Source organism: Somniosus microcephalus, chromosome 4 (genome assembly GCF_052327205.1).
Source record: "Somniosus microcephalus isolate GS21.2 chromosome 4, FLI_Smic_1.0, whole genome shotgun sequence".
In the NCBI taxonomy this organism is placed as follows: domain Eukaryota; kingdom Metazoa; phylum Chordata; class Chondrichthyes; order Squaliformes; family Somniosidae; genus Somniosus; species Somniosus microcephalus.
In genome coordinates this window covers 88,368,499-88,392,272 of record NC_140990.1, presented here as the reverse complement: position 1 = coordinate 88,392,272, position 23,774 = coordinate 88,368,499, and the positions used below count along the sequence as shown (strand labels likewise).

The 23,774-nt window shown below is 46.8% G+C and overlaps 1 protein-coding gene across 1 annotated transcript in view; it reads left to right on the top strand.

Moving 5' to 3' along the window:
* The first annotated feature begins 10,636 nt into the window (after positions 1 to 10,636).
* LOC147119468 (uncharacterized) overlaps positions 10,637 to 23,774 on the top strand; it is a 59,630-nt gene continuing 46,492 nt past the window's right edge. The window contains exon 1 of the mRNA XM_085984100.1: positions 10,637 to 11,633. The gene's annotated coding sequence lies outside the window, so the exon portion shown is untranslated. The remainder of the gene's footprint in view (positions 11,634 to 23,774) is intronic.

Sequence of the window (23,774 nt, the reverse complement as noted above, 5' to 3'; positions counted from 1 at the left end):
GCATCAAAATACATTTATGGTTGAACACATAAACGCGGTTCCATTCATACAGTGTATAAACAGGTATATCCCTGAGTTTATAAATATATTTTCGCCTTGTTTATATATATTCTTGTCTTAGTTTACTGGTTGTCCCTCTGTTCATGGCAAGCTGTAACATAGTGTGCCGCCAGTGTTACACAGCTTCTCTCCTCCCCCAGTAGGAATGGGAGTTTTTGGTTGTCAGTCAGATTTCTGAATTCAGGGCATATTTGTGAGAATTTTTGATAGAAATTCTCTCTGATGCCCTGATATTTTCCACAGGCTGTGAGGAAGTGCATCTCTGTCTCAACTACTCCCTGACTGCAGTGAGAGCATATCCTGTCTTCTCTTGGCAGCCTGGTCTGCCTGTGTCTGCCTTTTTCGATCGCTAGGCTATGTTCGCTAAGTCTGTACCTTGTCAAGGTTCTTCTCAGTTTGTTATCCTTTACCATGGTCAGGTAATCAGCTATGTTGTATTGTCTGTTTAGGGCCAAGTAGCAATTGAGTTTGCTTTGGGTTTTTGTTGTTTCTGCCCAATATGACAGATATTTTTCCTTTTGCTTAGCGACGATTGTGTTGGGTCGAATTCTTTGTGTTACCCTGTCACTGTCCTGGGGCTGGTTATTGTTAGTATTGTTATTAGTTACTTTATTGAGTCCCAGGACTAGTTGACTGAGGGTATTCTTCTTTATGGTCAGCTCTTGGCATTTCAGGGCGTCGTAGTGATAGCATTGGGGGTTGCTCATTTGTAAGTGATTCCAAAATTTGGTGGCTCTTTTTTGGATAGTGATTATTAATGCGTATTGGCCTAGTTCCGCCCTGCATGCGTTGTTTATTGTTTTCCTTTGAGTCCGGAGGATACTTTTACAGAATTCCGCATGTAGGATCTCAATTGGGTGTTTGTCCCATTTTGCAAAATCTTGTTGTGTTAGTGGTCCCCAGACCTCACTGCCATAGAGTGCAATTGGTTCAATTACTGATTTGAAAATTTTGAGCCAAATGCTAATTGGGATTTCTATTTGGATTGATTTTTTGATGGCATAGAAAGCCCTTCTTGCTTTCTCTTTCAGTTCATTCACAGCCAGTTTGAAGTTTCCCGTAGAACTGATTTTTAAGCCCAAGTATGTGTAGTGAGTGGTTTGTTCAATTTTGGTTGTTCCTACTGTGAAATTTATTGTGGGTCCATGTTGTTTGGATCTTTGCTGGAACACAAGGACTTTGGTTTTTTGGGGATTTATTGTCAGGGCCCAAGTCTGGCAGTACGACTCCAGCAGGTCCAGGTTCTGCTGTAGACCGTCCTTAGTTGGTGACAGCAGAACCAGGTCGTCGGCATAGAGGAGGAATTTAACCTTGGATTCATATAGGGTGAGGCCGGGTGCTGTAGATTGTTCAAGTAGTTTTGCCAATCCATTAATGTAAATATTAAAGAGTGTCGGTGAGATTGGCGAGCCCTGCGTCACCCCCCGCCCCTGTGGGAAGTATTTTGTTTGTTTGTCTCCAATTTTAACTGCACATTTATTGTTTGTATACATTGATTTAATTACATCATATGTTTTACCTCCTACCCCGCTTTCGATAAGTTTCAGGAATAAACCGTCATGCCAGATGGAGTCGAAAGCCTTCTGGAAATCTACAAAGCATGCGTAGATTTTGCTTTTGTTATGGTGAACGTGTTTGTCAATTAGGGTCTGTAGGGTGAAGATATGATCGGATGTTCTATAGTTTGGCAGGAATCCAATTTGGCTTTTACTCAAGACATTGTGCTCTTCAAGGAAGTTTATAAGTCTTTTGTTTATGATGCTACAGAATACCTTCCCCAGGTTACTGTTTACACAGATGCCTCGATAGTTGTTTGGGTCGATTTTGTCCCCACTTTTGTATATGGGTGTTATGAGTCCTTTGTTCCAGATGTCAGGGAAATAACCGACACTCAGAACCAAGTTGAAGAGTTTTAGGATAGCCAGTTTCAGTTTGTCGTCTGCGTGTTTAATCATCTCGTTTAGTATGCCGTCTGTCCCGCAAGCTTTTCCTGGTCGCAGGTCCTTGAGTTTTTCAAGAAGTTCTTTTTCTGTTATTATGGCGTCTAGCGGGTTTTGGTTATCTTTTATGGCCATTTCAAGCTTTTCAAGTTTTTTGCGTATTTGGTGTTGCTCTGGTCCTAGTGTGTTTTTCTGGTATAATTTTTCAAAGTGGCTTACCCATGTGTCCCCATTTTGAATGGACAAATCGTCGTGTTGTTTTTTGTGTAGTGTTTTCAAGTTGTCCCAGAAACAATTCGACTCAATGGATTCCTCCATGGAGCTGAGTGTATTCTTAATAAATTGCTCTTTTTTGGTCCTGAGTGTGTTTCTGTATTGTGTTAGCGTCTGACAATAAGTAAGGCGTAATTCCTCGTTTTCTGGATGTCTGTGTTTTTGGTTTGATAGTTTTCTAAGTTTTTTCCTCATGTTATGGCAATCATGGTCAAACCATTTTTCATAGTTTTTTGTTTTGGGTTTGTTCGTGCGAGCTTTCAAGTTTGCATTTGTTGCCAAATTATCAAAAATATTGTTTAGTTTACTAACTGCCCAGTTTACGCCTTCTTTATTGTGAGTGTATATGTTATCCAGAAAGGTGTCTAAGAGAGCTTGAGTTGATGCATTGCTAATTGTTTTCTGGTATTTTTCCGTGTCGTTTTTGGCCCATCTGTACGATTTTTTGGTGTTGTACAGTTTACTGGGTTGTGTTTCTATGTTGTTTGTTTCTGTCTTTTTGAGAAACATAGTAATTTGGCTGTGATCTGACAGTGTTGTTTGTGGTTTGACTGTGAATGCTCTGAAAGAGGATGGGTCCAAGTCTGTAATCATATAGTCTACTGTGCTGCAGCCAAGAGGTGAGCAGTAGGTCGATCTTCCTAGGAGGTCTCCTATGAACCTACCATTGACAATGTACAGACCCAGGTTTCGACAGAGCTGTAGTAGCTGTTTACCGTTGGTATTTGACTGCTTGTCGCAGTTATGCCTGTATGGAAGGGAAGGGATGTCAAAGTGGTTATTCCCGAATACGTAATTGTTTCCCTGATTATTGGTGAAGTCTGGTTCTTCGCCCGTTCTTGAATTGAGGTCCCCACAGATCAACACGTTCCCCTGGGCCTGGTATTGGATAATTTCCCCCTCCATGTTGGAGAAGGTGTCCTCTTTGTAGTACGGGGAATCGATTGGAGGGATATAAAGTGCGCAAATGTAAACATCTTGGGTGTTTGAGATAATCTCCCTCTCAAGTTTGAGCCACATATGGTTTTCGCCCTTTTTTATAAATTTGATGTAATTCTTAAGTTCTGTTTTAAACCAGATCAGTATGCCTCCGGAGTCTCTGCCTTGGGTTACACTTGGTAATTTATTGGAGGGGACCACTAGCTCCCCTCCCTCACCTACCCTGAAGGTGCTGACTCTGGCTGGGTTCAGTTCTACACTCACTGGTTCCCCTCCCTCTCCTCCCCTGAAGGTGCTGGGTTCAGTTCTACATTCACTGGTTCTCCTTCCCAGAAGGTGCTGACTCTGGCTCTAACCTTCTTTCCAATACTCAGTCCTTCCTTATAAGCTTTTCTGCTGTAATATCTCACTATTTTGGTGAGGGGCACTCCTTGACCTGTCACAATTTCTCTTCCATTTACAGACGCTCCCTGACCAATCTCCCTTTCCCCTTCATTTACAGATGCGCCCTGACCAGTCTCCATTTCTCCTTCATTTGCAGATGCTCCCTGACCAATCTCCCTTTCCCCTTCATTTACAGATGCTCCCTGACTAGTCACCATTTCTCCTTCATTTACAGACTCTCCCTGACCAGTCTCCATTTCTCCTCCATTTGCAGACGCTCCCTGACAGTCACCATTTCTCCTCCATTTACAGACGCTCCCTGACCAGTCACCATTTCTCCTCCATTTAGCGACGCTCCCTGACCAGTCACCATTTCTCCTTCATTTACAGACGCTCCCCGACCTCCTCCATTTCTCCTCCATTTCCAGATGCTCCCGGACCAGTCGCCATTTCTCCTCCATTTACAGACGCTCACTGACCAGTCACCATTTCTCCTCCATTTACAGACGCTCCCTGACCCGTCTCCATTTCTCCTTTATTTACAGACGCTCCCTGACCAGTCACCATTTCTCCTCCATTTACAGACGCTTCCTGACCCGTCTCCATTTCTCCTTCATTTACAGACGCTCCCTGACCAGTCCCCATTTCTCAGAGTCATACAACACAGAAAGAGGCCATCGTGTCCGCGCCGGCCATCAAGCCCTGTCTATTCCAATCCCATTTTCCAGCACTTGGTCCGTAGCCTTGTATGTTATGGCCTTTCAAGTGCTCATCTAACTGCTTCTTGAATGTTGTGAGGGTTCAAAGAAACATAGAAGATAGGAGCAGGAGTAGGCCATTCGGCCCCTCGAGCCTGCTCCGCCATTCAATGCGATCATGGCTGATCATCCAAATTCAGTACCCGGTCCCTGCTTTCTCCCCATACCCCTTGATCCCATTAGCCTTAAGAAATATATCCAACTCCTTCTTGAATATACTTAATGTATTGGCCTCTACTGCCTTCTGTGGTAGAGAATTCCACAGGTTCACCACTCTCTGGGTGAAGAAATTCCTCCTCATTTCTGTCCTAAGTGGCCTACCCCTTATCCTTAGACTGTGACCCCTGGTTCTGGACTCCCCGACCATCGGGAACATCCTTCCTGCGTCTAGTCTGTCCAGTCCTGTCAGAATTTTATAAGTTTCAATGAGATCCCCTCTCATTCTTCTAAACTCCAGCGAGTACAAGCCCAATCGACCCAATCTCTCCTCATACGTCATTCCTGCCATCCCAGGTATCAGCCTGGTGAATCTTCGCTGAACTCCTCTCGCTACGAAGGCCAACATGCCATTTACCTTCTTAACCGCCTGCTGCACCTGCATGCTTACCTTCAGCGACTGGTGCACAAGGACACCCAGGTCTCATTGCACTTCTCCTTCTCCCAATCTATTGCCATTCAGATAATAATCTGCCTTCCTGTTTTTGCCACCAAAGTGGATAACCTCGCATTTATCCATGTTATATTGCATCTGCCATGCTTTTGCCCAATCACCCAACCTGTCCAAATCATCCTGGAGTTTCTCGGCATCCTCCTCACAGCACACACGCCCACCCAGCTTTGTGTCATCTGCAAATTTGGAGATATTACATCTAGTTCCCTTGTCTAGGTCATTAATATATATTGTGAATAGCTGGGGTCCAAGGACCGATCCCTGCGGTACCCCACTAGTCACTGCCTGCCACTCGGAAAATGACCCGTTTATTCCAACACTTTGCTTTCTGTCTGCCAACCAGTTCTCTATCCAAGTCAATACCTTGCCCCCAATCCCATGTGCCTTAACTTTACACGCTAATCTCTTATGCGGGACCTTATCGAAAGCCTTCTGAAAGTCCAAATACACCACATCCACTGGTTCTCCCTTATCTATTTTACCAGTTACATCCTCAAAAAATTCCAGTAGATTAGTCAAGCACGATTTACCTTTTGTAAATCCATGTTGACTTTGTCCGATCCTGTCACTGTTTTCCAAGTGCTCTGCTATTACATCCTTTATAATGGACTCTAGCATTTTCCCCACTACCGATGTCAGGCTTACCGGTCTGTAATTCCCCATTTTCTCTCTACCACCTTTTTTGAATAGTGGGGTAACATTAGCTACCCTCCAATCCATGGGTACTTTTCCAGATTCCATCGAATGCTGGAAGATGATCAGCAAAGCATCAACTATTTCTGGGGCCACTTGCTTAAGTACCCTAGGATGTAGATTATCAGGCCCTGGGGATTTATCGGCCTTCAATCCCATCAATTTCCCTAACACCATTTCCCTACAAATACTGATTTCTTTCAGTTCCTCCCTTTCATCAGACCCTATGTTCCCCGACATCTCTGGGAGGTTATTTGTGTCCTCCTTTGTGAAGACAGAACCAAAATATGTATTTAATTGGTCAGCCATTTCTTTGTTCCCCATTACAAATTCCCCTGATTCTGACTGCAAGTGACCTACGCTTGGCTTCACCAATCTTTTTGCCTCTACCATCCTTTCAGGCAGTGAGTTCCAGATTCCAACCACCCTCTGGGTGAAAAAGTTTTTCCTCAAATCACCGCTAAACCTCCTGCCCCTTACCTTGAAACTATGCCCCTGGTTATTGACCCCTCTACTAAGGGGAAAAGTTCATTTCTTTCTACCGTATCTATGTCCCTCATAATTTTGTACACCTCAATCAGGTCCCCCCTCAGCCTTCTCTGCTCTAAGGAAAACAACCCAAGCCTGTCCAGTCTCTCTTCATAGCTGAAACACTCCAGCCCAGGTAACATCCTGGTGAATCTCCTCTGCACCCTCTCCAATGTAATCACATCCTTCCTACAGTGTGGCGACCAGAACTGCACACAGTATTCCAGCTGTGGCCTAACTAGCGTTATGTACAGCTCCATCATAACCTCCCTGCTCTTATATTCTATGCCTCGGCTAATGAAGGCAAGTGTCCCATATGCCTTTTTAACCGCCTTATCTACCTGTCCTGCTGACTTCAGGGATCTATGTACATGCACACCAAGGTCCCTCTGATCCTCTGTCCTTCCTAGGGACCTACCATTCATTGTGTATTCCCTTGCCTTGTTAGTCCTCCCAAAATGCATCACCTTACACTTTTCAGGGTTAAATTCCATTTGTCACTGTTCTGCCCATATAACCAACCGATCTATATCGTCCTGTAGCCTGAGGTTTCCCTCCTCGCTATTTACCACTCCACCAATTTTCGTGTCATCTGCGAACTTACTGATCATACCTCCTACATTCATATCTAAATCATTAATGTACACTACAAACAGCAAAGGACCCAGCACCGATCTCTGCAGTACACCACTGGACACAGGCTTCCAGTCACAAAAACAACCTTCGAACATCACCCTCTGCCTCCTGCCACTAAGCCAATTTTGGATCCAATGTGCCAAATTGTCCTGGATCCCATGGGCTCTTACCTTCTTGACCAGTCTCCCATGCTGGACTTTGTCAAAAGCCTTACTGAAGTCCATGTAGACTACATCAACTGCACTACCCTCATCCACACACCTAGTCACCCCCTCAAAAAATTCAATCAAATTGGTTAGACATGATCTCCCCCTGACAAAGCCATGCTGACTATCCTTGATTCATCCTTGCCTCTCCAAGTGGAGACTAATTCTGTCCCTCAGAATTTTTTACAATAATTTCCCTACCACTGATGTTAGGCTCACTGGCCTGTAATTCCCTAGTTAACCCTACTACCCTTCTTGAATAATGGTACTACGTTAGCTGTTCTCCAGTCCTCTGGAACCTCCCCTGTGGCCAGAGAGGTTCTGAAAATTTGTGTCAGAGCCCCTGCAATCTCCTCCCTTGCCTCACACAGCAGCCTGGGATACATCTCATCTGGGCCTGGGGATTTATCCACTTTGAAGCCCGCTAAAACCACTAGTACCTCCTCCCTCTCAATACTAATTTGTTGAAGTATATCACAATCCCCCTGCCTGATTTCTATGCCTTCTCCATCGTGAACACAGATGCAAAATATCCATTTAAAACCTCACCCACATCTTCCGGCTCCACACACAGATTGCCACTTTTGTCCCTAATGGGCGCTACTCTTTCCCTGGTTATCCTCTTGCCCTTAATATACTTATAAAACACCTTGGAATTTTCCTTTATTTTGCTCGCCAGTGCATTTTCATGCCCCCTCTTCGCTCTCCTAATTTCTTTTTTAAGTACCCCCCTGCACTTTCTATACTCCTGTAGGGCTTCCACTGTTTTTAGTCCTTTGTATCTGCCAAAAGCCTCCCTTTTTTTTCCTAATCCATTCTTGTATATCCCTTGCCATCCAGTGTTCCCTGGGCTTGTTGGTCCCACCCTTGACCTTTACGGGAACATGATGGCATTGTACTCTCTCTATTTCCTTTCTGAAAGACTCCCACTGCTCTGATGAGGATTTTCCTACAAGTGGGGAAAATGCTAGAGTCCATTATAAAAGGTGTACTAGCAGAGCACTTGGAAAACAGTGGCAGGATTGGACAAAGTCAACATGGATTTACAAAAGGTAAATCGTGCTTGACTAATCTACTGGAATTTTTTGAGGATGTAACTGGTAGAATAGATAAGGAAGAACCAGTGGATGTGGTGTAGTTGGACTTTCAGAAGGCTTTTGATAAGGTCACGCATAAGAGATTAGCGTGTAAAGTTATGGCACATGGGATTGGGGCAAGGTACTGGTTGGTAGACAGGAAGCAAAGAGTTGGAATAAACGGCTCTTTTTCCGAGTGGCAGGCAGTGACTAGTGGGGTACCGCAGGGATCGGTCCTGGGACCCCAGCTATTAACAATATATATAAATGATCTAGACGAGAGAACTAGATGTAATATCTCCAAGTTTGCAAACGACACAATGCTGGGTGGGCGTGTGTGCTGTGAGGAGGATGCCAGGAAACTCCAGTATGATTTGGACAGGTTGGGTGATTGGGCAGATGTATGGCAGATGCAATATAACGTGGATAAATGCGAGGTTATCCACTTTGGTGGCAAAAACAGGAAGGCAGATTATTATCTGAACGGCAATAGATTGGGAGAAGGGGAAGTGCAACGAGACCTGGGTGTCCTTGTGTACCAGTCGCTGAAGGTAAGCATGCAGGTGCAGCAGGCGGTTAAGAAGGCAAATGGCATGTTGGCCTTCGTAGCGAGTGGGTTCGAGTACAGGAACAAGGATGTCTTGCTGCAGTTGTACAGGGCCTTGGTGAGACCACATCTTGAGTATTGTGTGCAGTTTTGGTCGCCTTATCTGAGGAAGGGTGTTCTTGCCATGGAGGGAGTGCAGCGAAGATTCACCAGACTGATACCTGGGATGGCAGGAATGACGTATGAGGAGTGATTGGGTCAATTGGGCTTATACTCGCTGGAGTTTAGAAGAATGAGAGGGGATCTCATTGAAACTTATAAAATTCTAACAGAACTAGATAGACTAGATGCAGGAAGGATGTTCCCGATGGTCGGGGAGTCCAGAACCAGGGGTCACAGTCTAAGGATAAGTGGTAAGCCACTTAGGACAGAGATGAGGAGGAATTTCTTCACCCAGAGAGTGGTGAACCTGTGGAATTGTCTACCACAGAAGGCAGTGGAGGCCAATTCATTAAATATATTCAAGAAGGAGTTAGATATATTTCTTAAGGCTAAAGGGATCAAGGGATATGGGGAGAAGGCAGGGACAGGGTACTGAATTTGGATGATCAGCCATGATCTCATTGAATGGCGGAGCAGGCTCGAGGAACCGAATGGCCTACTCCTGCTCCTGTCTTCTATGTTTCTATGTTTCTAAGTAGCTGATCCCAGTCCACTTGGGCCAGATCCTGCCTTATCATATTAAAATCGGCCATCCCCCAATTTAGAACCTTTATTTCCGGTCCATCTTCCTTTTCCATGACTACCTTAAAACTCACCGAATTATGGTCACTGCCACCAAAATGCTCTCCTACGGACACTTCTACCACTTGCCCAGCTACATTCCCTAGAATTAGGTCCAGTACCGCCCCCTCTCTTATAGGTCTTTCTACATGCTGGCTCAAAAAGCTTTCCTGGATGCACTTTAAGAATTCCGCACCCTCTAAGCCTTTCACACTCTGACTATCCCAGTTAATATTGGGGAAGTTGAAATCCCCCACTGTTATTACGCTATTATTTCTACACTTCTCTGAGATTTGCCTACATATCTGTTCCTCTATCTCCCCCTGACTGTTTGGGGGCCTATAGTACACTCCCAGCAAAGTGCTTGCCCCCTTTTTGTTTATAAGTACTACCCATATGGCTTCATTAGAGGAACCTGCTAAGATATCACCCTCCTTACTGCAGTAATTGACTCCTTGATTAATATTGCGACATCCTCTCCTCTTTTACATCCCCCTCTGTCTCGCCTGAAGATTCTATACCCCGGAATATTGAGCTGCCAGTCCTCCATTTACAGACACTCCCTGACCAGTTCCCATTTCTCCTCCATTTACTGATGCTCCCTGACCAGTCACCATTTCTCCTCCATTTACAGACGCTCCCTGACCAGTCCTCATTTGTCCTCCATTTACAGACGCTCCCTGACCAGTCACCATTTCTCCTCCATTTACAGACGCTCCCTGACCAGTCACCATTTCTCCTCCATTTACAGACGCTCCCTGACCAGTCACCATTTCTCCTCCATTTACAGACGCTCCCTGACCAGTCACCATTTCTCCTCCATTTACAGACGCTCCCTGACCAGTCACCATTTCTCCTCCATTTACAGACTCCCCCTGACTCGCTGGGGATTTCCCAGCACTTCCTGGTTGTCCCGGAGTATGTGTCTTAAACTGGCGGGTAGTTGTGGGGAGGCGGATAATGTGTCAGCGGCTGCTGCCAAGGGCCGCGCATGCTCAGCTCACACTGCCCGGGTGATTGACGGGAGCTCCGGACCAACAGGAAGAGCGGGGCGGGGCTGGAGGACCGAGCGGGCGGCGGGTCCTCCAAGCAATCGGAGTGTGTGAGGGGCGGGGCTTGACCTTTAAACCTGAACAACAGAAGGTGAGCTGAGCATGCGCGGAACTTGGCAGCAGCCGCGGACACATCAGGTGAGAGAGCTCAGGGAGCGGGTTCATGAACCCCGGGGGGACGCGTGCCGCTCACACCCCGAGCTCAAGGAGCGGGTTCATGAACCCCGGGGGGACGCGGGCCGCTCACACCGCGAGCGGGTTCATGAACCCCGGGGGGACGCGGGCCGCTCACACCCCGAGCTCAGGGAGCGGGTTCATGAACCCCGGGGGGACGCGGGCCGCTCACACCCCGAGCTCCGGGAGCGGGTTCATGAACCCCGGGGGAGGCTGCGAGATTCTCAGCAGCTCAGCTCTGCTCGGTGCTGTGTGAACGGTCTGCTCCACACCCCGGCTGTAGGGAATGCCAGTGCGGAGGGCCCAGTGCAGGAGGCCCAGGGTGGAAGACCCAGAGGAGAGTGTTCTAGGCGGGAGGCCCAGCACGGAGGACCTCAGGCCGGGGGCCTAGGGCGGAGCGGCTGGTCGACAGAAGCGGAGTCGGGAGATGCTGTGGGTGAGCATGCTGCACGGTTTCTAAAGGTGAAGAACGGCCTCCGGCCCGAATGAGTTCCAGCGGCCCCGTCTGTGCTCCATCTGGTGACAGCTGTGAGGCTTTGTTTCGGTGATGGGATCGGGTTTGTGCTGCCAGTTGGTGGAGGAAAGACAGACTGTTCCTATCTATAGTATGGTGCTTGAACAGCCATAAGATGGGAAAAGAGAACGGGATAAAAGTGAAAAAGTAAAAGGCAAAACAAAGTAATATCGGCAAGGAATAATGAATGTCTTGATGGCTGGGTCCTGTGAGTGATGACAGCAAGAAGAAGGAAATTTGAGTACTCGTTTTCTTCTTTTACGGGATTTGAGAAAGTGGTCGGCTTCTTTTCTGTGGAAAGGTTGAAGACTGTGGACAAGGATTATGACATTATATGGTTGGATAACATCAAGTGAAGGCGAGGAGTTATTAGAGGGCCAATAGCACTGGCGTAGAACTGGTATTACTTGTTTGTTGAAGAAGTTTCGTGTTCTGGTTAAAAGTAGTTTACTTGAAGTCTTAAGTGATTTTTTGATATGGTTATGGGACTTTGTATGTTGTGGTGTTAAAGCCTTCCTTAAACGAACGAATGCTCTAGTGAACGCACGCATGCGGATACAAATATAGTCACGCATACACAATGGAACTTACGTTCGACCAAATGAAAGGCCCGCTCCCCAGGACGGGGGTCACTCGGTGAGCGTGAGGCCTGCTGGATGGATGAACGAACACATAGGCATGCATGCAGATAGAAATGGCACACATGTATGCAGTTATGTACAATGGAACTTAAGCTTGAGTGAACGAATGGACAAATGGAGGAATGAATGACTGAATGATTGAGCGATGCCAGTTGGACTGGTGTGTACGGATTCTTGGTTTATTAAATAATTACAGTTTGTACTGTAAATATTATTGATTTATCTGTAAAATTTATTGTTGTATTTATATTGTTGACCATAATTGGTCAATGAATGTAATGGATTTACTATGTAACGGGGCGGCAGCTGCGGGGCTTTCTCCCAGTGACAGGCCCGGGGTAACGGCTGCCATCTTGAGAGGCTCCGGGAGCAGCAGGGCGCATGTGCGGCCCCCTTGCCCAGGAACCAGGAGGAGAGAATCTTGTCAATTTCTATTCTGGACTCACAGTGATGGCTTTTGGAAACTCCTTTTACAGGCTGTGAGAAGGGCAGCATTTACACACCGCAAACTCAAACCAAACATCACATCAAGATCTGACCGAGTCACTCCAGTCATCAGGACCCGAATATCATTGGCCTTTGAATGTGGAAGGAGAAATGTTTGCCTGTTTTGTCTGTGGGAAAAGATTTCAAACATCAGTGTGACTGGAAAAGCACTGAGACACACACACCCGAGTGAGAGTGTTCCGAGGGACTGCCTAAGAAGAAGAAGCACTGACTGTGGAAAGAGCTTTAACCAGTTACACAGCCTGAAAAAACATTGCACCATTCACAGCAGGGAGAAACCGTACACGTGTGTGTGTGGACAAGGCTTCAACTGATCGTCCAACCTGGAGAGACACAAGGACACCTGCACCATGGAGAAACCGTAGAAATGTGGGGACTGTGGGAAGCAATTCAATTACCCATCTGAGCTGAAAACTCATCAATGCAGTCACACCGGGGAGAGGCCGTTCACCTGCTCCGTGTGTGGGAAGGGATTCACTCTCGTCCAGCCTCCACTTACACCAACGAGTTCACACTGATGAGAGACCTTTTAAATGCTCTGACTGTGGGAACTGCTTTAAACTCTGTGCAGATTTTATTAAACATCAGCTTGTTCACACCGACGAGAGACCATTCAGTTGTACTCACTGAGAGAAGAGCTTCAGGCAGTCATCGCTCCTCATTCAACACCAGCGAGTTCACACTGGGGAGAGGCCGTTTACCTGTTCTGTATGTGGGAAGGGATTCACTCATGCATCCAGTCTTTGAACACACCAAGGGGTTCACACTAGGGAGAGGCTATTCACCTGCTCCATGTGTGGGAAGGGATTCACTAAATCATCCCACCTGCTGACACACCAACTTGTTCACCTTGATAGAGCTTTTCAATGTGCTGACTGTGAGAAGAGCTTTAAAAGTGCAAAGGATCTGCTGACACACCAATGGGTTCACACCGGGGAGAGGCCATTCACCTGCTCCGTGTGTGGGAAGGGATTCACTCGATCATCTTACCTGGTGAGACACCAGCAAGTTCATAAGTGACTAGGCGTAGGATTCTGCTGTTAATCACATCCTATGTTTGTTTCTACCAATGTTATTAACCCCTATAACTGGGCTGTGTTGTGTTTGTTATTTCTCCAAGATAAAGGACTAATTGATGTCCATTTTAGGGCCTTTTCTCCTTTTGAACTCGCGATTAGTTCAGTTCTCATACCTTCAGTTGTTCTCATGGACAAGTCCCAGCTCCCCATACCTTCCAGAGTCCCTCTCCTAGCCTTGGTATCCAGGGAAGGTATCGGTAACACGCCCGGGATCACTGAATACAAACTCAGTCTGTTAAGCACTTTCAGCTACTGGACTTAGTGTGTGTCCCACAACATCTCTCTCACCTTCGATGTGTGAATAGAGCATCACGCCTGCAAACCTGGTTTTAAAGTTATTCAGCAAATCTATTGAACAGAAGCTTGCAGGGTGATGAGGCAGTGTTGAGGTGCTGCTGTATCAGCCTTGGCTCAGTGGGCAGCACTCTCGCCTCTGAGTCAGAAGGTTGTGGGTTCAAGTCCCAGCCCAGAGACTTGAGCACAAGAACCTAGGCTGACACTCCTGTGCAGTACTGAGGGAGTGCTGCACTGTCAGAAGTGCCGTCTTTCAGATGAAACATTAAACCGAGGCCCCGTCTGCTCTCTCGGGTGGAAAAGGTCCCATGGCACTATTGAGATGAAGAACAGGGGAGTGATCGGTGGTGTCCTGGCCAATATTTATCACTAAAATAAAACATTATCTGGTCATTATCACGTTGCTGTTTGTGGGAGCTTGCTGTGCACAAATTGGCTGCCGTGTTTTCTACATTACAACAGTGAGTACGATTCAAAAGCACTTCATTGGCTGTAAAGTGTTTTGGGATGTCCTGAGGTCATGGAAGAGGCTGTATAAATGCAAGTCTCATCTTTACTCTGCATTGTGCCTGTAATGAAAATAACTGAAGATTTGTCCCAGTGTAACCTTTGCTGTCATGAAATGAGTGTGTCTTTTAATGAGCCTCATGTCCTTGCTCATGTCGGCTGTAATTGTGTAGAAAGGGGATGTGTAAAGAGATGGTCTGTGTATGGAGATGTGAAAGAAGGAAATGGTGTGTGTGTGTGATAGTGACAGCCTTGTGGTCACAGTCAGAACAATCACAGATATCCTTGTGGTTATGGTTTGGGCAGGGCCAGGTCAATGATGTAGTAAACAAGTTAATTATAAATATCGCCAGTGTAGTCACAGCTTGTTAGAACAGACCTGGGAAGAAGAGAGCTCTGAATCCACTGTATTATCCCTGTTATCCGAATCAGGTAACTATACTCTGTATCTTTGCAGTGCTGTTAATAAAGTCAGTAAAAGACAATCTGTTGTTGTGAGCTTGATTATCTGGTGTCTGAAACCACAAGACTCAAATTGTAGAGTCAACAAGATGAACACCAAACACATCACGACCCAATACTCCAGCTCTATATTCACATGAGAAAGTCTGTTACCACACTCATCGAGTCTTTTTCCGAGTGGAAGGCAGTGACTAGTGGGGTACCGCAGGGATCGGTTCTAGGACCCCAGTTATTCACAATATATATTAATGATCTAGACGAGGGAACTAGATGTAATATCTCCAAGTTTGTAGATGACACAAAGCTGGGTGGGCATGTGTGCTGTGAGGAGAATGCAGAGAAACTCCAGTATGATTTGACAGGTTGGGTGATTGGGCAGATGCAGTATAATGTGGATAAATGCGAGGTTATCCACTTTGGTGGCAAAAACAGGAAGGCAGATTATTATCTGAACGGCAATAGATTGGGAGAAGGGGAAGTGCAACGAGACCTGGGTGTCCTTGTGTACCAGTCGCTGAAGGTAAGCATGCAGGTGCAGCAGGCGGTTAAGAAGGCAAATGGCATGTTGGCCTTCGTAGCGAGTGGGTTCGAGTACAGGAACAAGGATGTCTTGCTGCAGTTGTACAGGGCCTTGGTGAGACCACATCTTGAGTATTGTGTGCAGTTTTGGTCGCTTTATCTGAGGAAGGGTGTTCTTGCCATGGAGGGAGTGCAGCGAAGATTCACCAGACTGATACCTGGGATGCCAGGAATGACGTATGAGGAGCGATTGGGTCAATTGGGCTTATACTCGCTGGAGTTTAGAAGAATGAGAGGGGATCTCATTGAAACTCATAAAATTCTAACAGAACTAGACAGACTAGATGCAGGAAGGATGTTCCCGATGGTTGGGGAGTCCAGAACCAGGGGTCACAGTCTAAGGATAAGTGGTAAGCCACTTAGGACAGAGATGAGGAGGAATTTCTTCACCTAGTGAGTGGTGAACCTGTGGAATTGTCTACCACAGAAGGCAGTGGAGGCCAATTCATTAAATATATTCAAGAAGGAGTTAGATATATTTCTTAAGGCTAAAGGGATCAAGGGATATGGGGAGAAGGCAGGGACAGGGTACTGAATTTGGATGATCAGCCATGATCTCATTGAATGGCGGAGCAGGCTCGAGGGACCGAATGGCCTACTCCTGCTCCTATCTTCTATGTTTCTAAGTAGCTGGTCCCAGTCCACTTGGGCCAGATCCTGCCTTATCATATTAAAATCGGCCTTCCCCCAATTTAGAACCTTTATTTCCGGTCCATCTTCCTTTTCCATGACTACCTTAAAACTCACCGAATTATGGTCACTGCCACCAAAATGCTCTCCTACGGACACTTCTACCACTTGCCCAGCTACATTCCCTAGAATTAGGTCCAGTACCGCCCCCTCTCTTATAGGCCTTTCTACATGCTGGCTCAAAAAGCTTTCCTGGATGCACAGTACTCCAGGTGTGGTCTCCCCAAGGCCCTGTACAATTGTAGCAAGACTTCCTTACTCTTATACTCCAACCCCCTTGCAATAAAGGCCAACATGCCATTTGCCTTCCTTATTGCTTGCTGTACCTGCATGCTAGCTTTCTGTGATTCTTTCATGGAGACACCCAAATATCTCTCAACACCAACATTTGAAAGTTTCTCACCATTTAAAAAATATTCAGGTTTTTCTATTCTTCCTACCAAAGTGAATAACCTCACATTTCCCTACATTATACTCCATCTGCCACCTTACTGCCCACTCACTCAGTCTATCTATATCCCTTTGCAGACTGTGTGTGTTCTCCTCACAGCTTACTGTCCCACCTAGCTTTGTATCATCAGCAAACTTGGATACATTACACTCGGTCCCTTCATCTCGGTCATTAATATAGATTGTAAATAGCTGAGGCCCCAACACTGATCCTTGCCGCACCCCACTAGTTACAGCCTGCCAACCTGAAAAAGGTCCGTTTATCCCGACTCTCTGTTTTCTGTCCGTTAACCAATCCTCTATCCATGCTACTCAGGTCTCGAGAAAACAGCCCCAGATTGTTCAGTTTTTCCTGATAAGTATATCCCCTCAGTTCTGACATCATCCCTGTGAATCTTTTTTGCACCCTATCCAGTGCCTCTGTATCCTTTGATAACATGGAGACCAGGACTGTGCAGAGTGCTGCAAGTGTGGTCTAACCAAGGTTCAATACAAGTTTAACAGAACTTCTCCGCTGTTCAATTCTATCCCTCTAGAAATGAACCCCAGTGCTTGGATTGTTTTTTTAACGGCCTTATTAACCTGTTCAATCAGAAATCTCAGGGTAAACCTCTGAACCCGGTTTGCTGCTCATCGGAAAACCCCGGGTAAGGTACACCCAGCCTGCCCTCTCTGAACCCGGTTTGCTGCTCCCTCTGTGCCTAGCACTGCCTGCACCCCCGGCGCACGGAAGTGGAATTTCAAAAGAAGGAAGGAATCGGTCAGCATTTGAAAGGCTTTTAGAAAGAATTCAAGGAGTTTTCAGAGAGTTGGGATCTTTCTCTGTTCTCGGGGTTAGATATCAGCCTTTCTCCTGTGAATATCGAGCTGCCTTATAGGGCTGTGATCATCTTTGAAAGAGCTGCCAATTCGTCCCACTCCCCTGCCCTTTCCCCACAGCCCTGCAAACTTTTCCTTTAAGTAGATCCAATTCACTTTTGAAAATTACTGTTGAATTTGCTTCTACCACCCTTTCAGACTGCATTTCAGATCACAACAACTCACGGAGCAAAAAATGTCTAATCTCCCCTCTGGCTTTTTGCCAATGATTTGATGTGATGTGTTTACTTGTTAAATACATTTGCTGAGTGGATTTAAATTTAAAACCAGGTTCTGAGGCATGATGCTCCATTCACACATCGAAGGTGAGAGAGATGCTGTGGGTCACATGCTAAGTCCAGTCGCTGGCAGTGATTAACAGACTGGCTTTTGTGTTTAGTGACCCTGGGCGTGTTACCAATACCTTCCCCAGATACCAAGGCTGGGAGAGGCACTCTGGAATGTATGGGGAGCTGGGACTTGTCCATGAGAGTAACCGAAGGTATGAGAAGTGAAATAATCTAGAGATAGAAAGGAGAAAAGGCCCAAAAATGGAGCAGTCAGTAACAGGACATCAATTAGTCTCCTCTTATCTTGGAGAAATCAAGGACTCGACACAGTGTGTTTGAAACAAAGCTGATTTATTTGACATATCAAAATATTAAACTCCAGCCCAGTTATAGGAGTTATTAACATCAGCAGAAACAAATGCGAACTACCAGAATGAATATGGTTCAGTCCTGGATGTGATTAACAGCAGCAATATCAGCAGAATCCAACCCCTGCAGTCGATCATGAACTCGCTGGTGTGTCAGCAGGTTGGATGACTGAGTGAATCCCTTCCCACACACGGAGCAGGTGAACGGCCTCTCCCCAGTGTGAATCGCTGCTGTCTCAGATGGTGAAATGATTTAATGAATCTCTTCCCACACATGGAGCAGGTGAACGGTCTCTTCCCCAGTGTGAACTCGCTTGTGTACAGTGAGGTGGGATGACTGAGTGAATTCCTTCCCACACACACAGCAGGTGAATGGTCTCTCCCCAGTGTGAACTCGCTGGCGTCTCAGATGTTGTGAAGAACAAATGAATCCCTTCCCACACACGGAGCAGGTGAACGGCCTCTTCCCCAGTGTGAACTCGCTGGTACACAATGAGGTTGCAAGAATGCCTGAACCTCTTCCCACAGTGAGAGCAACTGAACGGTCTCTCATCAATGTGAACTCGCTGATGTTGAATTAGTCCCTCAGAACTTTTAAAGCAGTTCCCACAATCGGCGCATTTAAAAGGTCTCTCATCACTGTGAACTCGCTGGTCTGATCGGAGGGCAGATGAGTGAGTGAATCCCTTCCCGCACACAGAGCCGGTGAACAGTCTCTCCCCAGTGTGACTGTGTCGATGAGTTTCCAGCTGGGATGGGTAATTGAATCCATTCCCACAGTCCCCACATTTCCAGGGTTTCTCCGTGGTGCGGGTGTCCTTGTGTTTCTCCAGGTTGGATGATCAGTTGAAGCCTCGTCCACACACACAACACGTGTCTGGTTTCTCCCCGCTGTGAATGGTGCGATGTTTTTTCAGGCTGTGTAACTGGTTAAAGCTCTTTCCACAGTCAGTGCACTGCAACATTCTCACTTGGGTGTGTGTGTCTCGGTGCTTTTCTAGTCACACTGATGTTTGAAATCTTTTCCCACAGACAGAACAGACAAACATTTCTCCTTCCACATTCAGAGGCCGATGATATTCGGGTCCTGATGAATTGAGTGACTCTGTTAGATCTTGACGTGATGTTTGGTTTGAGTTTCCTGTCTGCAAATCCGCCCCTTCTAACAGCCTGTAAAAGGAGTTTACAAAAGTCAGCACTAAGTACAGGATAGAAATTCAGAACAGACAATTCTAGTTTCTATGGAACATTTTTCCTCTTTTACTCCCCCAAAGCTGTAAATCCCCGTCCTACACACTCTCTTCCCTCCTCCCTGTGCTGAAATCCAAACCCATCGCACCAACTCCAACATTTCTTTCCTCCACTCCCAGTTTTCCCCCTCCTTTTACTCTGGTTGGGTTCAGTTCTCCACCCGCTGTGTGCAGAGTGAGAATAAAATCAATGAGTGTCTCTCCTGGGACCCTGAAGCCACGCCCACTCTCTGTTCCTGTACCAAGATGGCCACGCATGTGCCCTGCTGCAGGTGGAACCAGTCTGTTTTTCCTCCACCAAGATGGCGGCGCATAACCTGGGCCTGTCACCGAGGAAAAAGCCTCACCGCTGCCGTCCGGTGGAACACATTCAGCCGCTGGATCTCATTCGGGCCTGAGGCCGTTGTCCAATTTTATAAACCCTGCGGCGCGGCCTACCCGCAGTTTATTAATCTCCCGACCCTGCTCCCGCCGACCTGCAGCTCCGCTCGGCGACCGCGCAGAGCCTGTCCTGCGCCTGCGCGCTGGGGTCCTGACGTCCTCCCCAGAAAACCTGAGAGGGGAATCTGGTTTGTCCCCGTCACTCGTTCTTAAAGGGACAGCACCCTGTGTCTGGGCAGCTGCCTTTAAAGGCACAGACACAGCTTCACCCTTCTCTATTATAAATAAAAACAGGAAATACTCAGCAGATCAGGCAGCATCTGTGGAGAGCGAATCAGAGTTAATAGATAGATCTTCCCTAACCAACTTCTTAGACTTTTTTGAAAGAGACGACGTCCCGAATTAAATGGGGCGTATCCCAAATTAAATGGTGCAGTGTACCTGGACATCCAAAAGGCCTTTGACAAAGTATTGCATGAGAGACTTCTTTACAAACCAAGGTCGGGACTGAAAGCCAATAAATCCCCTGGACCTGATGGCTTACATCCTAGGGTTTTGAAAGAGGTGGCCAAAGAGATAGTGGATGCATTGGTTGTCATTTTCCAAAATTCCAGATTCTAGAATGGTTCCCGCGGATTGGATGGTACCAAATGTAACCCCACTATTTAAGAAAGACCGCCCATTTCCACCTCTGTAACATCACCCATCTCGGCCCTTGCCTCAGATCATCCGCTGCTGAAACCCTCATCCATGCCTTTGTTACCTCTAAACTTGACTATTCCAATGTACTCCTGGCTGGCCTCCCACATTCCACCCTACGTAAACTTGGTCATCCAAAACTCGCTGCCCATGTCCTAACTCGCACCAAGTCCCGTTCGCCCATCTCCCCTGTGCTCGCTGACCTTCATTGACTCCCAGTTAAGCAACGCCTCAATTTCAAAATTCTCATCCTTATTTTCAAATCCCTCCTTGGCCTCGGCCCTCCCTATCTCTGTAATGTCCTTCAGCCCCACAAACCCCCGAGATATCTGCGCTCCTCTAATTCTGCCCTCTTGAGCATCCCTGATTATAATCACTCAACCATTGGTGGCCGTGCCTTCTGTTGCCTCGGCCCTAAGCTCTGCAATCCCCTGCCTCACTACCTCTCTTTCCTCCTTTAAAATGCTCCTTAAAACCTACCTCTTTGACCAAGCTTTTCGTAACCTGCCAAAATTTATCCTTATGTGGCTCGGTGTCAAATTTTCTGTCTTACAATACTCTTGTGCAGCGCCTTGGGATGCTTTACTACGTTAAAGGTGCCATATAAATACAAGTTGTTGTTGTTGAAAGGAGGGAGAGAGAAAACAGGGAACTACAGGCCTGTTAGCCTGGCATCCGTAGTAGGGAAAATGCTAGAATCTATTATTAAGGACATGGTAACAGGGCACTTAGAAAATAATAATAAGATTGGGCAGAGTCAACACAGATTTATGAAAGGGAAATCATATTTGACAAATCTGTTAGAGTTTTTTGAGGTTGTAACTAGCAGAATAGATAAAGGGGAGCCAGTGGATGTGGTGTATTTAGATTTTCAGAAGGCATTCGATAAGTTGTCACACAAGAGGTTATTAAATAAAAGCACTACTGGCATGAATTCATGAACTCATTTCTCTTATCTGGAAGGAGGAGAGCATGCTAGGCGATCTCAGAGATGCCTTAATTGTGACCATCTTCAAGAAAGGTGACCATCTTCAAGAAAGCTGACCAGTCCAATTGTGGTAATTACAGAGGAGTTTCCCTGCTGTCTGCCACAGGGAAAGTCATCGCAAGAATCCTCCTCAATCGCCTGCTCCCAGTGGCCAAAGAGCTCCTCCCAGAGTCGCAATGCGGATTCCGCTCACTAAGGGGCACAATGGACATGATCTTCACCACGCGTCAACTACAAGAGAAATGCAGGGAACAGCACCAACCGCTGTACATGGCCTTCTTTGATCTCACAAAGGCCTTCGACACCGTCAACCGTGAGGGATTATGGAGTGTCCTCCTCAAATTCGGCTGCCCTCAAAAGTTTGTTACCATCCTCCGCCTGCTTCATGACGACATGCAAGCCGTGATCCTGACCAACGGTTCCACCACAGACCCAATTCATGTACGGACCGGGGTCAAGCAAGGCTGTGTCATCGCACCAACGCTCTTCTCGATCTTCCTTGCTGCAATGCTTCATCTCGCCCTCAGTAAGCTCCCCACTGGAGTGGAGCTAATTTACAGAACAAACGGGAAACTGTTCAACCTCCGTCGCCTCCAGTCCGGATCCAAGGTTGTCCCATCCTCTGTTGTCGAATTACAGTTTGCAGACGATGCTTGCGTCTGCGCTCACTCGGAGGTCGAACTCCAAACCATCGTCAACACCTTCACTGGAACATACGAGAGCATAGGCCTTGCACTAAACATCCGTAAGACAAAGGTCCTCTACCAACCTGCCCCCGCCACACAGTACTGCTCCCCGATTATCAAAATCCACGACAAGGCCTTGGACAACGTGGACCACTTTCCATACCTCGGGAGCCTACTGTCAACAAGGGCAGACATCGACGACGAAGTCCATCACCGCCTTCAGTGTGCCAGTGCAGCCTTCAGTCGCCTGAGGAAGAGAGTGTTTGAAGACCAGGACCTCAAACCTGGCACTAAGCTCATGGTCTACAGAGCAGCAGTGATACCCGCCCTGCTGTATGCCTCAGAGACATGGACCATATACAGCAAGCACCTCAAAGCACTGGAGAGGTACCACCAACGCTGCCTCCGCAAGATCCTGCAAATCCATTGGCAGGATAGGCGCACCAACATCGGTGTTCTTGCTCAGGCCAACATCCCCAGCATTGAAGCTTTGCCTACGCTCAATCAGCTCCGATGGACGGGTCACATCGTCCGCATGCCCGATACGAGTTTCCCAAAACAAGCGCTCTACTCCGAGCTCCGGCACGGCAAGAGAGCCCCAGGTGGGCAGAGGATACGCTTCAAGGACACCCTCAAAGCCTCCTTGAAAAAGTGTAACATCCCCACTGACACCTGGGAATCCCTTACCCAAGACCGCACAAAGTGGAAGAGAAGCATACGGGAAGGCGCAGAACACCTCGAGTCTCTTCGCTGGGAGCAAGCGGAAGCCAAGCGCAAGCAGCACAAGGAGCGCACGTCAACCCAAGCACCCCACCCACCTGCCCCTTCAACCACCGTCTGCCCCACCTGTGACAGACTGTAGGTCCCGCATGAACTCATCAGTCACCTGAGAACTCATTTTTAATGTGGAAGCAAGTCATCCTCGGTTCCAAGGGACTGCCTAAGAAACAAAATTAGGGCTTATGGGATTGGGGGTAATATACTAGTGAGGATTGGTTAACGGACAGAAAACAGAGAGTAGGAATAAATGGGTCATTTTCAGGTTGGCAGGCTGTAATTAGTAGGATATCACAAGGATTAGTGCTTGGGCCCCAGCTATTCACAATCTATATCAATGATTTGGATGATGGGACCAAATGTAATATTTCCAAGTTTGCTGACGTCTCGAAATTAGTTGGGATTGTGAGTTGTGAGGAGGATGCAAAGAGGCTTCAGGGCGATTTAGACAAGTTGAGAGAGTGGGCAAATACATGGCAGATGCAGTATAACATGGATAAATGTGAAGTTATCCACTTCGGTAGGAAAAACAGAAAGGCAGAGTATTATTTAAATTGGGAAATGCTGATGTACAGAGGGACCTGGGTACAGAGGGAGGCTTCAAGGGGATATAGACAGGCTGTGGGAGGAAACCCGAGCACCCGGAGGAAACCCACGCAAACACGGGGAGAATGTGCAAACTCCACACACAGTCACCCGAGGCCGGATTCGAACCCGGGTCCCTGGCGCTGTGAGGCAACAGTGCTAACCACTATGCCACCGTGCTGCCCAGATACAATACAAGTTTAACATAACTTCTCTGCTCTTAAATTCTATCCCTTTAGAAATGAACCCCAGTGCATTGTTTGCTTATTTTATGGCTTTATTAACCTGCATTGTTACTATTAGTGATTTGTGTATCTGGACCCCGAGATCACTTTGCTCCTCTACCCTATTTAGACTCTTAATTTCCAAGTAGTATGTGGCCTCCTCATTCTTCCTACCAAAATACACCACCTCACACTTATCTATACTGAAATTCATTTGTCAATTACA